General features: G+C 41.0%; 1 protein-coding gene across 4 annotated transcripts in view; it reads right to left on the bottom strand.

Moving 5' to 3' along the window:
- FNDC3A (fibronectin type III domain containing 3A) overlaps positions 1-15866 on the bottom strand; it is a 156172-nt gene that overhangs the window by 111709 nt on the left and 28597 nt on the right. The window lies entirely within an intron of this gene.

Raw genomic sequence — 15866 nt, 5'->3', positions numbered from 1 at the left:
GTAGCCCAGTCTGTCTTCAAACAACAATCCTCCTCAGCCTCCCGAATGCTGGGGCCACAAGCATGTACCATGCCTATTTTTAAAAAGTTCTTTTAAGTAACTTGTTTTGTATGTTAGCAAAATTGAAGGTTTGAAGTTAGGAAGGAATTTCACGGTTCCTATCTATATACTCTAGTAATTTAAACTGTTTATTTTGAGAGGTATCTACATAATTTTACAATACTTAATGATCATTAATTCCAAAAAGCTTTGTGTTTTACAAATCTACAAACCTAAATTATTAGAAAAAAATTAAAATGCTTCTAGATGGCATGAATTCTGAAGGTGTAACTAACTTGTTTCTTCTCTCCAAGAAGATCATGATTTGCACTCTTCACTGACATCACAGGGCTGCGGTGAATAAACAGTTGATATTTTCATTCTGAAATCCGTAGGAGACTCAGTAAGTAAGACAACAAAGTTGGTCCAGAATGCAACACACACACAGAGACAGAGAGACAGAGAGACAAAGAGACAGAGAGACAGAGAGACAGAGAGACACTTTATTGGTTATTCTATTAGTCTCTTAGGGCTGTTGAGTCAAAGAACACAAATGGATTTTGACCCAGCTGTGGAGGCCACACGCCAATGATCAAGGTGAGGGTGGCTTTGCTCTGTTCTGAGGCTCTGGCTGCTGCTCTTCTTCCTGTATGTATGTGGGTCTTCGTGCCTCCTCTTATGAGGAACCCAGCCGTATTGCTTTAAGACTTACCCCAGTGGTGCTACTGTTAACTTAATTACCTGTTTGAAGAGCTCATCAGTACAGTCTAAATGCAAAGTGGAGGACTTGGAAATACATGCTCCCATGAGCACAGTATATGATTCAGACTCGAACTCCCATTACAAAATGCACATGTTAGCAATGTCTAATCCTTTTATCCCCTTGCCCAACTGCTTCTTTACATTTTCTGTAGGATGTCAATTTAATTAGGTTGAAACAATGATACAAATGAGAGGCCTTTGAGTCTTGTATCCTTGACTAATAGTGGCTAGCTAAAAAAATAATAATTTATTCCCCTCTATGCTTAAAGGTCGTCAAGTAATTCAGTCCTCAGGCAGTCATGTGATGCTTGAATGAGTTAGAATATGTCGAATGTTTAGGACAGCGGCTGATATTTACTAAGCACCACCTAAGCATGTTACTATTAGAACAGTGTGACAGCCATCACTGTTTTTATCAGTATACACCTGTTGCTTGAAGGATTCGTGTCTAGCATGTAGCTGAGAACAGGACACATAGGACTTCTTCTGAGCTGGTCCAGAACCCTTATGCTTTTTCCTCTGTGTGTTTCTGAGTCTTAATTCCTTCTTTGTACCAGGAAAACAGCCATACTGCTTTAAGTCTTACTCCACTGGCGTGATTTTTAACTGCCTGTTTAAAGAGCTCATTGATCATCTAGTTTTCTAGCTATCCATCTCCTCCACTCTATTCAATCTAGTGTTCCAATAATCAGTAGCCTCATTTCCATGCCCTACTTCATGAATTATTTATAGACTATTCTCTAGCAGGAACATGTAAGATGTGATTTTGCTGACATTTTCCTGAATGGGGTGCTCTCCACTTTGACAACTGAGGACTTGGTTTTCTCAAAGAAACTCCACTCGTCTCTCAAGGCTCAGACATCTGAAGTCAGAATGAAACCAGCTTCTTCTAAGGGACACTTCACTTCGTATGCTGATCCTCTGAGACACTTGCCATGCACAGCTGTTTCCACACTGCCGTCCCCACTGCAACACTTCATAAAATGTCATTATTTTTTCAGTTAGCCTAGAGTACTGCAATGACAAAAACAGAAGGCAGAAGAAGCATGTGCTAGATCAACTGCAGTCCGGCTTCAAATGGCCAATGTGTTCAGTTGGCTGCAACCGCTATGAACTAGAACCGCAAAGGCAGAAACGTTCTTCACTCGCGGTGTCAGACATGAAGGTTCGCCGCCCACTGTGGCTGCTGGAAACTAGAAACAATTAGTGAAAATGAGGGACTAAATTCTGGACTCCCAGAGACCAAAATTCTGTTCCCAACTATTTCCTAGATTTATTCACCTGAAAACAACTACAATCTTACTATGTCTAAATTTGTACTTATCGGAATTCTCTGAGAAAACAAGGAGGTACATTCATTCACAAACTATACTATTGGCTCACAAGTCTGTGTCATTTATATATTATTTACACATTTACAAATGATTAGTGACTTATACAACTCATTAAACTAACTTGATCAGAGGAACTCTGCATCAGGATGTACTGCATTCATCTAGAGCCTATCAATTCGTACAAAAGCTGAATGATGTCATGTTTCATTTAAATCCACAGACTAAGGTTTTAAAAATTAAGGAAAACTATCAAACTAATATATTCAAAGGTTCTACGAAAAATAATAACTTGACTTAAGAAGACATATTTGACATCAATAATCAGACAAATAAGACCAGTAACTACACACAAACTTAACTATGTGACACATAATCAATGATGCTGCCGAGTGAGTGATATGCCATCTGAGTAGGTACGGACATCAACTGTTGCATATGTATACAAACAGATGTATGAGAGTTCACACATGTATGCACATAGGCACGGACATACTGTCTACATACTGTAATATAGAGGATAGTGTATTTTCCAACTATTGTCCAGATTATTTCAGCTTGCCTACGTGACTGACGAGACTCTTTTTGTACTGGGCTAGAAGTGTTAATATTTTGACAACATAATATGTCAGACACAGAATTTAATCCTTAAAAAACTTAATCCCTTACACTTTTCCTGATTTCCTACTATGGCTTCTTAAAAACTCTCACACTTACAATTTCATAGTGTAGTTAAACTTATCACTCTTAATAAATGCTGATTCACATTACAATATACCAGGAAAACATCAGAGATAAGGACTCTACAAACTTTGATCTAATAAAATACTGCAGTATATAATTATCTTAGCAGTAAGCATAAGCTATATGCGAGCTAGTTTTTATGTCAGTTTGGCAAACTAGAGTCATCTCAGGGGTGGGAAGGTCAATTGAGAAAATGCCTCCATTAGTAAACAATTACAGACTGTAGACCGCAGAACAATGTGAAGAAAGTGAGAGAGTTTGGAAGCGACAGTCCTAAATGAGACTTCCTCAAACTCAGGGCTCAGGGATCTATGCAGAGAAGGCAGAAAGACTGTAAGAGCCAGAGGAGAGGGACACCACCAACGAAGCCATGTCTTCTAGACACAAGAGAAGCCATGCACGGATGAACTCACAGAGCAACTGAGGCAGCATGCAGAGGTCCTGCACAGGCTCCAGCCACAGGAGGTCTCAGTGTGAGCTCTATCCCTAACCAAGAAGCTGACATCGCCTTGCGAAGGGAGAGTTAGTTTTCTGCAATAGAGCTTCACTGGGGATATTAAACCTACTTAGAATAGGGCCCTTGCCAGCAGATGAAGACCAACACCAAATGAAGTCAATGATATTTTGTAGACATCTCGTCTCATACTTTGTGCATGTTTTGACCTACAGGTCTTCTACTTGTATATTCTGGTTTCTAATGGGGGGAGGGTTGTTGGGGAAGGCATGTGTATGTGCCTGTTTGTTTTTCTGGGGCGCGGGGAACTGGTTGGGTGGAGAGGTAGGAAGGGTCCTGGGAGGAACTGGGAAAGGGGAGGCCATGATCAGAACATTTTGCGTAGAAAAAATATTCTCAATTAAAAAAGAAAAGATTGGGCTATCAGCAAGCCTGTAGGGCATTTCTTAATTAGTGACCAATGGGGAAGGACCAGCCCACTGGGGAAGGACCAGCCCACTGGGGAGGGACCAGCCCACTGGGGAGGGACCAGCCCACTGGGGAGGGACCAGCCCACTGGGGAGGGACCAGCCCACTGGGGAGGGACCAGCCTACTGAGGGTGCTGCTGTCCCTGGCCTAGTGGTTCTGGGTGCTGAAAGAAAGCAGGCTGAGCAAGCCATAAGGACCAAGCCAGTAAGCAGCATCCTCCAAAGCCTCTGCATCAACTCCTGCCACCAGATTTGAATTCCTACCCTGGCTTTCCTCAAAGGACTGTGACTCAAGATATGTAAGCAAAATTAACCCATTCCTCCCTAACTTGCTTTTAGTCATGGTGATTCGTCACAGCAGTAAAAACTCTAATATAAGCTATAAGATAAAATAACCTCAGTGATAGTCTTATATTTAAAGGATTAGTATCCTAGTCATAGTTCTGAAAAGTTCTTTTACCAGTTTTTCACTTAAATCCATAATATTCTTTTAAGATACAAATAACTAGACTTAATAAAAGTATTCTATAGTTCAAAAGGTCAATAATGCTAAACTAAGCTTAAAACTGGGAAATGAATAGTTCTTATTCCCTGAGCCTCCATTTTTAGACAGGTCATGGTCTTCCTCCCTAATCTAGAAGTACGAAGGACTCAGATAGCAACCACAGTGAAGCCCTTCCCACCACTGCACTGTACTTACTGCTGCGTACATCTTCTTTAATCTCTTCCTTTAGCTGCTGCTACCACAGCTGCCAACAGCTGCTGGGAAACACAACAGCTCCTGCTCCAACTACACATAGTTCTCACTGACAAAAAGCACCTCAATCTGTCCTTGTGCTTAGTGTAATAAGGTAAGCCTACACAACTCTATCATTTCATATAATTTTAGAACTACTAGTGGTAGAATGGCAAAACTATAACTGCTTGTAAGTTTATCTCATTCATATCCACTCCCAACCTCATTTCAAATTAGCCAATATACAAGCCGCCTTCCATTGTCCATGAATGTATCTGGTTACCATAGCAACTAAGTCAACAAAGAACTATAGTAGCATCTGGTTCTGGATCATCCAGTATCAGCTGGCAGAATTTAAGAGTATGTTATGCTACTTCCAAATTTACTTTGTAAAGTTATGTATGCTACTATGTAAAGTTCTGGTTAATTTGTATGTCTGGCTTTGCAGAAGGTCAGTTTATTCACTTACACACACACACACACACACACACACACACACACACACACTGAAGGTACGTGTGGAATGAAGAAGACAGTGTCTGTGTGTAAGGTACTTGGCATAGACTTGGAAATTATTTATCCATGGTATAATCTAAAAATGGCTCCACAACTTTAACCCATTTGTAAGAGACAGATGGACACTTAGTGTAAGAGTTATCACTAACAACCATATTTAAATTATGTAAACATAAAAGGGAGATAAATTTTAAAGTGTTTTTTACCAAGATATAATGCATTTACCATAAAATTTGTTCTGTAATACGTAGAATTCAGTAGTTTTTAGAATACAGAGTTATCAAACCAACCACCATCATAGGCAGAAATTTATTCCTGGTGCTGGGGATCCATATACATGCTAGGCAAGCTGCTTTCCCAGTGCCAAAGTCAATTTTAAAACATTTTCTTTAACTCGGAACTTTTGTAGATGTTCATGACTGGATTCTTTCATTTAACATGATTTCTAAGTCCATTCAGGTACAGCAGGTACTGAAGTATTTCATATTAGTTTTACGTTGAATAATATTGTACAGATACAAGCGTCTTGCTAATTCATTTGTCTGTTGGTGGACATTTAAAATGTCATCTTCTCTGTTCCAAATGATGCCATGAAATTTTTAACATGGGCACATCAGACTGCCCTATTTTATAAAGTAGACTTAGCAAACCATATTCTTACCAGTAATCCATGAAGAGTCCAACTTCTGCACATTTGCCCACATTTGGTACCATATACATCCATGACCTGATCCTAATCTGAGGGGGTGTTCACTGATTTTCAGTATAAAGTTAATGTGAGTTCTGCAATATGTATGCTTTTGAGATGGAAGAATCTCCTCTATACTGCTTTCCAACTGAATGGATGTTCCATTTTGTTTTTGTCAGAAAGAGGAATCGAGTCCACTCAGATACTTCTGAGCCTATCGCCATGACCATGTGGCTCTTGCTCCTGTTCTACAATGCTCGATGAAGAACCCTCCTCCTACCTGTCCAGTATTATCGCCTTAGATATTGCTTGACTGTGTTTACTAAGACTCTGTATCTGTATTCACAGAGAGCACTGGCCTATAGTTTCCTGTGATGACTCTGTCTGACTTAAGCACCTGGTGGAATTCATGGGAGAAATCACCTGGCCTTCCCTTTTTGACAGTTTTAATTTGCATGTGTGTCTGCCTGCATACATGCACACACAAATTCTCTTTACCTGGCATTGCTCCACTCAGACTAATTTTTTTCTTGGTTCATTTATTTTATATCCTTATATTGGTCTCATTCACTGAGGACACAATTGTTGGCATGCAATTGTGTAACCCAATTATTCTTTTTCTATCTATAAGACCTTACATTCTTGATTTCAGTATTGTAGGCCTTTTTGTGTTTTATATCTAACCTATTAAAAACTTGGTTATCTTTGTAAAGAGCTTTTAATTTAATAAATTGGCTATCATTTCTTTCAATTCTGTCAGCATTCTGGGTGTTTGGAAATTGGACTGTTACCTGCAGACTGGCCTATCTTTTTTAAAGATTTATTTTATTTTATTTTATTTTATTTTATTTTATTTTTTAAGATTTATTTTAAAATTGTGTGTGTGTGTGTGTGTGTGTATGCGCGCGCGCGCGTGCGCATGCATGGTTGCCTGTATCTGTGTCTAAGTTCACAGGCACAGTTGTAAGCTGTCCAAGGTGGGTGCTAGAAACCAAAATTAAGTCCTCTGCAAGAGCAGCACATGCTCTTAACCACTGACCCATCTCTCCAAGATTACCCTTTCCTATTACAAAACTAATAATACCTCCCATAATTTTTTTAAACTTAAAGTCTATATATAGTTCAGTTAAACAGAGTACCACCTCTGTTTTGGTTACAGTTTGCCTAACATGTTTCATTTTTTAAAATCTCAATATTTATATTACATATACATTTTAAAATGCAATAGTTAAAGAATGCTGAGATATTTAACCAATCCAATAAACTCCAATAAAAACGATTCCCTATTTATTAGTTTGAAACTGAAGAAGTGCTGTGAACTCAGAACAACAAAGGAACGTTCAAGGAAAGCACACATCTTTCATTCTAGCTCAGTGTGCCCATGGAGGACTGGCAGAACCAGAGGATGCTCTAGCAAAGGCAGAACTCTACTATCAGCACTGTTCAGTGTCGCTGCAACTGACTATGTGGGAAGGATCGCTCTTGTGATAGAATTGGCTTGCTATCCCTAGCTCTAATAAACTTTTATAGCTTCTCTTACAGAAAATCCAGCAAGAGTAGCAGAATCATTTGTGTTGCAGAAGCATATGCTTGAGAGACCAGTACAAAGGCGTATGTCCTTGCATCTCTGTGTTACTATAACCAGTTTCGATCCCAGGGAAATCATCAGCCAATTCTTTGTCAAATCCTCCCCAACTTCAGAATTTGCAGAAGTTATATAGTAAGTACTAATCTAGACTATTATTTGTTTAGATTTTTTTTTTTGAGATAGGATATTGCTAAGTAGCAGAAGCTGGCCTCAAACTCAGACAATCCTCCCGCCTCAGGCTCCTAAGTGTCGGGAGTACACTTGTGCATTATGACATCTGTCTTAACAGGAGCTACTCTTTTACAAAGAGAGCTCTGCATTGATTGTGTGGTTGGTAACACATAAAGCTAGCCACACATGGGGGCAGCAACCCCACCAGGAGCCTCAAGCTCATGGCTCACGTATGGTCCAGCAGCTTTCTAAAGCTGACAGCACCTCTCAGAGTCTTTTCCTTGTGTCTTCTCCTAAAACAAAACAATTTTCTTCAAGGATTTTTCTCATTTCACTTACCTATTTTTTTTTAAACTTTTGACTAACTGTTGGTTATTAGCTCAAACTTAAAAGTCAAAATATAACATTTAGAACCTTTATCATCCATCCTAAAATATATATCTTACTCTAGGTAAGAGAAATTTAGGAGATGGGGAAATAGAAGGACCCAGAACGTCCTAGAAACCTACAAGAAGAACATCATGATGGGTGGATTGGGGCCCACGGGGGCCTGCGCAAACTACCCTAGGACAATACAATAGTAAACATTGAACCTCTACTCTGATCTACCAAAGGACAGGACATTCTCCACAGTTGTGTGGAGAGCAGGGACTGACTTGGACACGAACTCTGGTGTCCCCTATTTGACCAGTTCCCCTTGGTGAGGAGGCCTGGGGGCACTCAGAGAAAGAATAAGCAGGCTACCAAGATACTACTTGATAACCTGTGACCATATAGTGGGGGTGGAGGTCCCCCTCGGTCATAGACCTAGGGGAGGGGAATAGGGTGAAAGTGGGAGGGAGGGAGGAATGGGAGGATACAAGTGATGGGATAACAATTGAGTTGTAATCTGAATAAATTAATAAAATAAAAAAACCCAAAAATGTATATATCATATCTTTGATATTTTATTGTAAAATATGTCATATAAATGAAAAGTAGCAAGTACTGTATTTATTACTTGTCATCCTCAACCAGAATTTTGATATTGACCAATGATACTCAGATGTTCCTTGGATAAACATAAGTTTACAGGTGTGTATGTGTATGTACAATGTATGTGCATGTGTGTGCATATGTGTGTGTACATGTGCAAGTGTGTGTGTGTGTGTGTGTGTGTGTGTGTGTGTGTGTGTGTGAATTTGAAGTATATCTTTTCATCTTTAATATTCTTTACCTGGATCGTTCTATGTCTCTTTGGTTTCTGCTGTTCTTCTGGTCAGCTTATGTAGTCTTTTGATCTCAACACTATCCCTATACAGCCTCCCCTTAATATAAATCCATGCAATAGAATGCTGGTAAGTATGATGCAAGCATTCCCCACATAAGTCCTCTGTCCCTATTTCCATGCTATGGATCAGTTACTCATGAAAAAAATGCAATTAACAGTTTTGTGTGTGCGCCTTTACATACATGTATAAGATTCTCTCAGCACAGTAGTACTCACCTTTTGCAGCACTTGGAAATGAAGGTAGGAAAATCAGGAGTTCAAGGCCAACACCTAGTAATTAGCAAGTTTGATCTCAGTCTTGGCTTGTAGCTTCAGATACCTCCATCAGAACAGAGTACCAGCAGTGTGCAAGAGATTCACTGCTCCACAGGGATTTCAATGTAAGGCTGGTTAATATTTATTTTGTTGTGCAGTTCTGAAGACCACACCCAGGGCCTCACTGAGGTTTTAATTTGCATTTTCTCTCTTTAAAGTTTAATTGCAACCTCCCTCCCTTCTTCAAACCTCTAATTCACCCTGTGACTCATTCCTAGAGGAGTCTTTGCATACAGGCAATCTGTGGCTCTACTTTCACTAAACGTGAACTTCTTTCTGGTATAAAAAAAACAAAAACAAAAACAAAAAACCAAACCAAAACATTCATTATTGTGCCCGTCAAGGTTACCAACTGGTTTAGTTTTAAAATAAGTTTCTGAGTTACACAGATGAAAAGATGATCAAGAGTCCACAATATGTTTGAAGATACATATGGAACTCCAGGGTATTTACTGGCTAAAGAATAGGAGTAGAGGCACAAAAGAGAATTCCAGACATGTTAAAATCTCAGAATAAGAAAACTATTTTTCTTGTATACTCATGTATTAGCAAGTATTGAGCAGCTTTGGGATTCAATCCAATATACTGATTTATTATTTTATGCAGTTGGGGGCATTATTTTTTTTAATTTTATCTTTTATTTAGGATCCTTATACATTACCTAACAGTAGTCACCTTTGTACATGCTTCTGAAATTCACTTATGCATCAATTCTTCACAAAACAATAATATTTTAAGAAGTATTTTCCCAACTACCTCGTTATTTAAGCTAACTATAAGTAAAATTTAGTATCTATTAGGACAATAATCAATATAACATTTTATACAGAGATGGTACTTGAATATGTATGCAGCTAACTTTTAGGGGAAGAACACAGCTGAACCATTACTATAAAGTACATAATATTAACAGATCTGGTCTGAACCATGTGTATAAGGTTTATTACATATAAAAAGTTAATTAGTGATGCTAACATTGTTTATGTGTGCATGGGTACGTGCGTACATGTGGGGGTGGGAAGAGAAGGAAGGAGGGAGGGAGGAAAATATGCAGGCATGTGGGAAGGTGTACATGTGTGCACATATAAGTAGAGTCCAGAGAATATCATGCCTCAGGCACAGATCCTCAACCACCTAGAACTCAGCTCAGCTGGCTGGCCTGTGCGCCCTGGAGTTTACCCATCTCTGCCTCCCAGATTTGGAATTACAAGTATATGCCACTGTGTCAGGATGTTTTGGACTGAATTTGAGTTCTTATGATTTCTCCCCGCATCCAATAATGAAGCCTTTTGGTTTTGGTATTTTATTTTCTCATGAGGTACCATTGAAACAGCATGGTGCAGACATGTAAGAGAAATAAACTAGTGGGAGCTAGCATTCCGTCTTAATGCTTAAATTCTAACTTTCCCAGGGCTTCTAAGGAGGGCTTTGACAGAGCAAATTTAATCTAAAACACAAGGACAAGAGAAGTTCAGCTGCTGTGAAATCTGTGGTCAGGGTCTGCACTGGGCTTCTGGAACATGAAGGTGTGAGCTAGTACTTTCAGACCTCAGAACCAGAACCCTAAGGTTCACTAAATGGGTATAGCTTGTCACATGAGCTTTTTGCTTTTAATGTGCATAATTTAATTTATATCTTTTTAAAATAAAAAAATCTCATCACTTTCTAGAGCTCCCATATCTGAATTTCAGTTGCTAGTACATTGTACTTAACTACGCTAAGCTACACATTGAACTACACATAACCTTCATGGAGATAAAACAGCAACAGCAGAGCCGCAAACGCTCATCTCAGAAGCGCTGCTTCTACGTTTGTCTAGGTGGTACAGAGGGAGAAGAAAGGAAATGTCCCTACTTGTCGCTAATGCTGTTTTTAATTTCCTCTGTTCAAGGAAACATCTGGATCCTGGTGGGAACAGCAGGATCTGAACCACTTCAAGCTGCATTCTTCTCCCTAGTCTCAGTTTCTTGGTAGCATTAAAAAACTAAGTCTTAAAACTCACAGCAGCCACTGGAGGGAGCAGAATGATGGGGCGCCATAGAAGTTTCATGCCTAAAGAAGAGGTCAGCGAGCAGCTCCCTGGAAACCAGAGTCATAGGGCCAGCACTCTGTTACTGCGTGCCTGTCTAAAACAGTGGCAGATGGCTGACCTTGCAACTGCCTGTGAGAAATCAAGAAGCCCACCAAAGTCCACGGAAGAGAAGCTAAGAACAGAATGCCACAGGCAACTTCAAGCAGCTCCAACATGCCCAAGCAACGAGAGACCCGCTTGTGTGGATGCTGACACTGGTTACTACTATGTCCCCTACATGCATGCCAAGTATAAAGGCCTTCATTACAAACAATCTCACATACTCCTATGGCTTTAATACCTCTAATGTCCTGGTAATTTTAGACCTCTGACTAAGTTAGTAACCTGTTAATCTTATTTTTATGGCAATTAAAACCATGGTATGTAACTAGGAAACGTCCAGCGTCAGCTTGACCCGTTTCATTCAGTCTTTTAGAAGCTGTGTGCCTTAACCTAGTAACACATAACTAAACATCACTGTAACTCGTAGGTTCTAAAAAGTGGAACTGTTCATGCTATCTGTTCAGACTTTAGTAAGAGTGAAGGAAACAATGCAGACAGGACTTGACTCAGCCTGGCACATGGCAAGGGCTTGGACAATAAAAGCATTCTTATTGCCTCTGTTGACACATCCCCAGTGACCTGAAAATCGTCTCAAGTTTTCTCATACTCCTTTAAATCCTAACCCTGCTGATATTTCTGGTCTCTCTATTGTAAAGGACTCCTACAAAATGCATACTACCTTGCCTAAAGTAAGATTGTCCCTGCCCACTGGAGCCAGTGAAATGTGGACGGAGGTCAGGCGATGTGTGAATGTGACCAGCAGCACGTGAGGATAAATCAGGCAGAGCCACAGTTAACCTGTGAAGGACACACAGCACAAGCAATAAAGCTTGCCTTACTGTTTAAAAGGGTATTTGTGCCACACAAATGTGAGGCCTGTCTTAGTGAGTGTTCCTGCCACGCACACACACGTGTTCACAGGACTCCCTGGGAGAGTTCATCCTCTCGGTTTGTCCTGCCATGTTTACCGAGTCTACCTACTTAATACTTCGCAAATTATTTGTCCTAATTTGTCCTTAACTCAGATTCCACTGATCTAACACATACACACCAAGCCACTATTATTTCCCCTTTTTTAAACATGGAGGGTGGGGGTAACCAAGCAACTAAGAAATGCCCCCACTGCTTAAAGCCCACTGGCATAGTGCGACTAGCCAATCCTGTTTGTCCTGCCTTGCCTTTCATGGTACCCACTCCAGCCAAGCTCTCAGCTCAGGCTTCCTTGTAGCCCATGCTGCTATCCCGCTCCTATCAGCCTTCTTTGGGAAATGCAAATAATAGAAGGCTTCAGACGATGTCTGCAGCATCTCTGTGTTGTCTCTTCAGTCTCCAATGTAAAGCAAGTGCCTGTGGACACAGATCCGACAGGACGTGTACAAAATAGTAAAAGAGGCTGAGCAAATGGAGATGATGAACACTCTCTGTAGGCCTCGGTGAGTGGTTCTGCTTTGTGGTGCTGGGCATCAAATCCAGGGCCTGCCACAGGCCACCCATGTGCTCTATCACCAAGCTGCAAGCGCAGCCTGAGATGATCTCAGCCAACATCTTAGGTGTATCCGATCCATTTAGAAGACAAAAAAAAAAAAAAGACAAATGCATAGAAGTCAGAAAACTGTTGAGCTACATGAGAAACTAAAATATCTGGCTGTCTCTGATAGTGGTAACATGCAGGGCTGGGCCTCCTCCTTGTGAAGGCCACATTCCCTGAAGCCGAGCAAGGGTGGAGATCCCAGCAGCGTTAGTCACTCCTCCATGCTTTGCTTCCTCTACCACTGAGGACATCTCAGATGCAATCTAAAAGGCACACTTTGGGAGACAGTTTGGCAGCCTCCTACGAAGCTAAGCGCTGCTTTTTAACACGAGCCAACATCCGTCTCTGACTGTGCTCACCATGAGATGAGGCTGAGATCCACCCGATCTCTGCACCAAGTTTCCAATGGTCACGTAAGTGTCCAGAACTCAAAGTAACAGAAGCAGATTTCAAAGGAAGACTAGACGAACGATCTAGTCTAGAACATCCACATGATGGGGCATTACACAATAATAAAACAGGCAGGAGTCATTAAAACCACGAGAAGAAACTGTCCAGACTGTACTGTGAAGTCAGGATAACTAATCTGAAAAGGCCACACTGTGAATTCAATTACATAGCATTCCAGGAGAGATAAAAGTATGAAAGACAGGAAGAAAGCCAGTGGCTGCCAAACCGCCAGGGACAGTTAAGGAGAGATGAACCGGGCAAACACAGGACTTTCTTCAGTTGAGAAGCTACTGTACATATGACAACATAAGTAGCTTGTATTTACATGTCAAAACTCACAGGACTACAGAACACTGAGCGTGAACCTTTAACACTAACATTCACCAAATAATGTTTTGGTAGCTGAAGGACTGCACTTAAGATACTGGCCCATTAAACTATATTATCTAGTGATATCATTCTGGTTGTAATGTATATGTTAATATTTAACACTGATGTGCTAATGGAGGAAACCACCGATGAGGTGGTATATTGGAACTCTCTATACAGTCACTCAGTATTTCTTACAAGCTTAGAACTGTATAAAAGGACAAATAAGCTGGGCATGGTGGTGCACACCTGTAATTGTAGCATTCGGGGAGGCAGAGACAAGCAGATCACTGTGAGTCTGAGGCCAGTCTGCTCTACCATGTGAATCCAGGACAGCCAAGGCTACACAGAGAAACCCTGTCTCAAAATAAATAAATAAATAGATAGATAGATAGATAGATAGATAGATAGATAGATAGATAATGCCTCATCAAAGAAGGTTCTCTTTGCAACAAGTAGAGATTATTACAGAAAACCACAACAGATCAAGAGGCTGCATGGTGCCCAGTCTCAACTGATACATCTACAACATAACTCCTCAACCTAAGGCTCAGAGGCCATTATGTCAAGGGAGGGGGGGGGGTGTTTAAGAGCCAGAAATACGAAGGCTGTGTCTCCCAGAAATGACAGAGAGGCTACACCCATCCAGCCTCATCACTGTGACTGCCCAAACAAGACCTGAAAGCAATGATGACACCAGTGAACATGAGGACACAGAAGGGGAAAGCGTGAGGGCTCTTGGCCTAGCCAAAGAACGATGGGCATGGCCTGGGAAACGCTTACAGTGGGAACAGTCTTCCCCAAGAAGAGTTCCCCAATTGGTTACCCAGGGTCAAGTGGCCAGCCCTGGGAGCACATACTTACAGGCAACATTATACAGACTGACCAATGAGTGAGTGTGGATGGGAGGGGCCGAGGGGGGTTGGAAGGAGGGCATGATGTACCTATGTTACAATTTCAAATGAAAAGATTATTATATAAAACATACATAATCTTTTACTAACTGGGCGTGCTTGTGCACACCTTTAATTCCAGCATTTGGGAGGCAGAGTCTGGGAGAGCTCTGTGAGTTTGAAGATGGCCTGGTCTGTATAGAAAGTTCCAGGGCAATCAGACATACACAGTGAGACCCCATCTCAGAAAAAAAAAAGAAAAAAGAAGAAAAAATCTATTAGTAAGAAAGCAAAACCAAAATAGTTGAGCCATGCCAGTGAAGAGAGAAGAAGTCTGTCACTGCTTCTGTAGAAACCATACTAGATGTCAGAAGAGTCCTCTATACCCCACAAGCCCACTACAGCTAATACAACGCAGTAGCAGACACACGCGTCCTTGAAGGGAAGGTAATCTTAATAGCCAAATATAAGAAAGTTAATTTGATCCCAAGAGATACAAGAGAAAGTATCCCCCTGAAGACAACAGAAGGAAGGATCCACTGCCATGGAGTTTGCACGCCATTCCTGCACACGCGCCTTACTGTCTGCTGCTTCTCCCAGGAACCGACTGATGTCACGTCTTACAGGCAAGCTCTGACTTCACTTATTTTAGTTAGTTTTTCAACCAATATTGAGAATATACACTGTCAAGTTTATTGCCCATCTACCTTCAATTATTATTTGTTGTACAGTTTTTTGACAATGTCTTTTAACTTTATGTGCATGAGTGTTTTGCCTATGTGTTATCTACGTACATTGTGTGTACGTCTGATGCCCCAGAGTCCAGGACACTGAACAGCCTGGAACTGAAGTAAAGGACTGCTGTAGGCCACGGTGTGGAATGGTGAGAACTGAACCTGGGTCCTCTGCAAGAAAAGCAAGTGCTCTTAACTGCTGCGCAATCTTCCGAGCCTGTGCTGTATGGTTTTACATATTCTACCACTGCTGCTGGACCACCACCCAGATTACTACTTCAGTGTGTGCTGTTGTCAACAGCCATTCACCCCAGGGTTGCTATTCCCAGCTCGGGTTCTGAAGGATTTTACCAATGGGATCTCCTTTTTGAGAGAAGAGAAACAAGGCTTCAGCCTTTGTAGTGATGGTTCCTCAGCCTGGTACAGTGTCCTCCCCTCAACAGAATACACAGCTATGGCAACCAGGGCAGTGTACTGTGATTAACTGATTAATAGATTCATATTGAAGTCAGTGACTGGCCTCAGGCAACAGATGTTAGAAATCTGCCAGAAACTCATGAAAGCACACGAGTATCTGCCACATTTGTGATTAGTGTGGGTGAGAAAACCTTAACAGATTTCCACCTGACCCTGAAAAGCAAGCTAGAAAAAGGAAGGTAAGGCTAAGAAGGCG

The sequence above is a fragment of the Acomys minous genome (assembly GCF_964271855.1).
Source record: "Acomys minous genome assembly, chromosome: 18".
In the NCBI taxonomy this organism is placed as follows: Eukaryota; Metazoa; Chordata; class Mammalia; order Rodentia; family Muridae; genus Acomys; species Acomys minous.
Note: the sequence above shows the minus strand (reverse complement) of the source record. Positions and strands in the feature narration are given on the sequence as shown.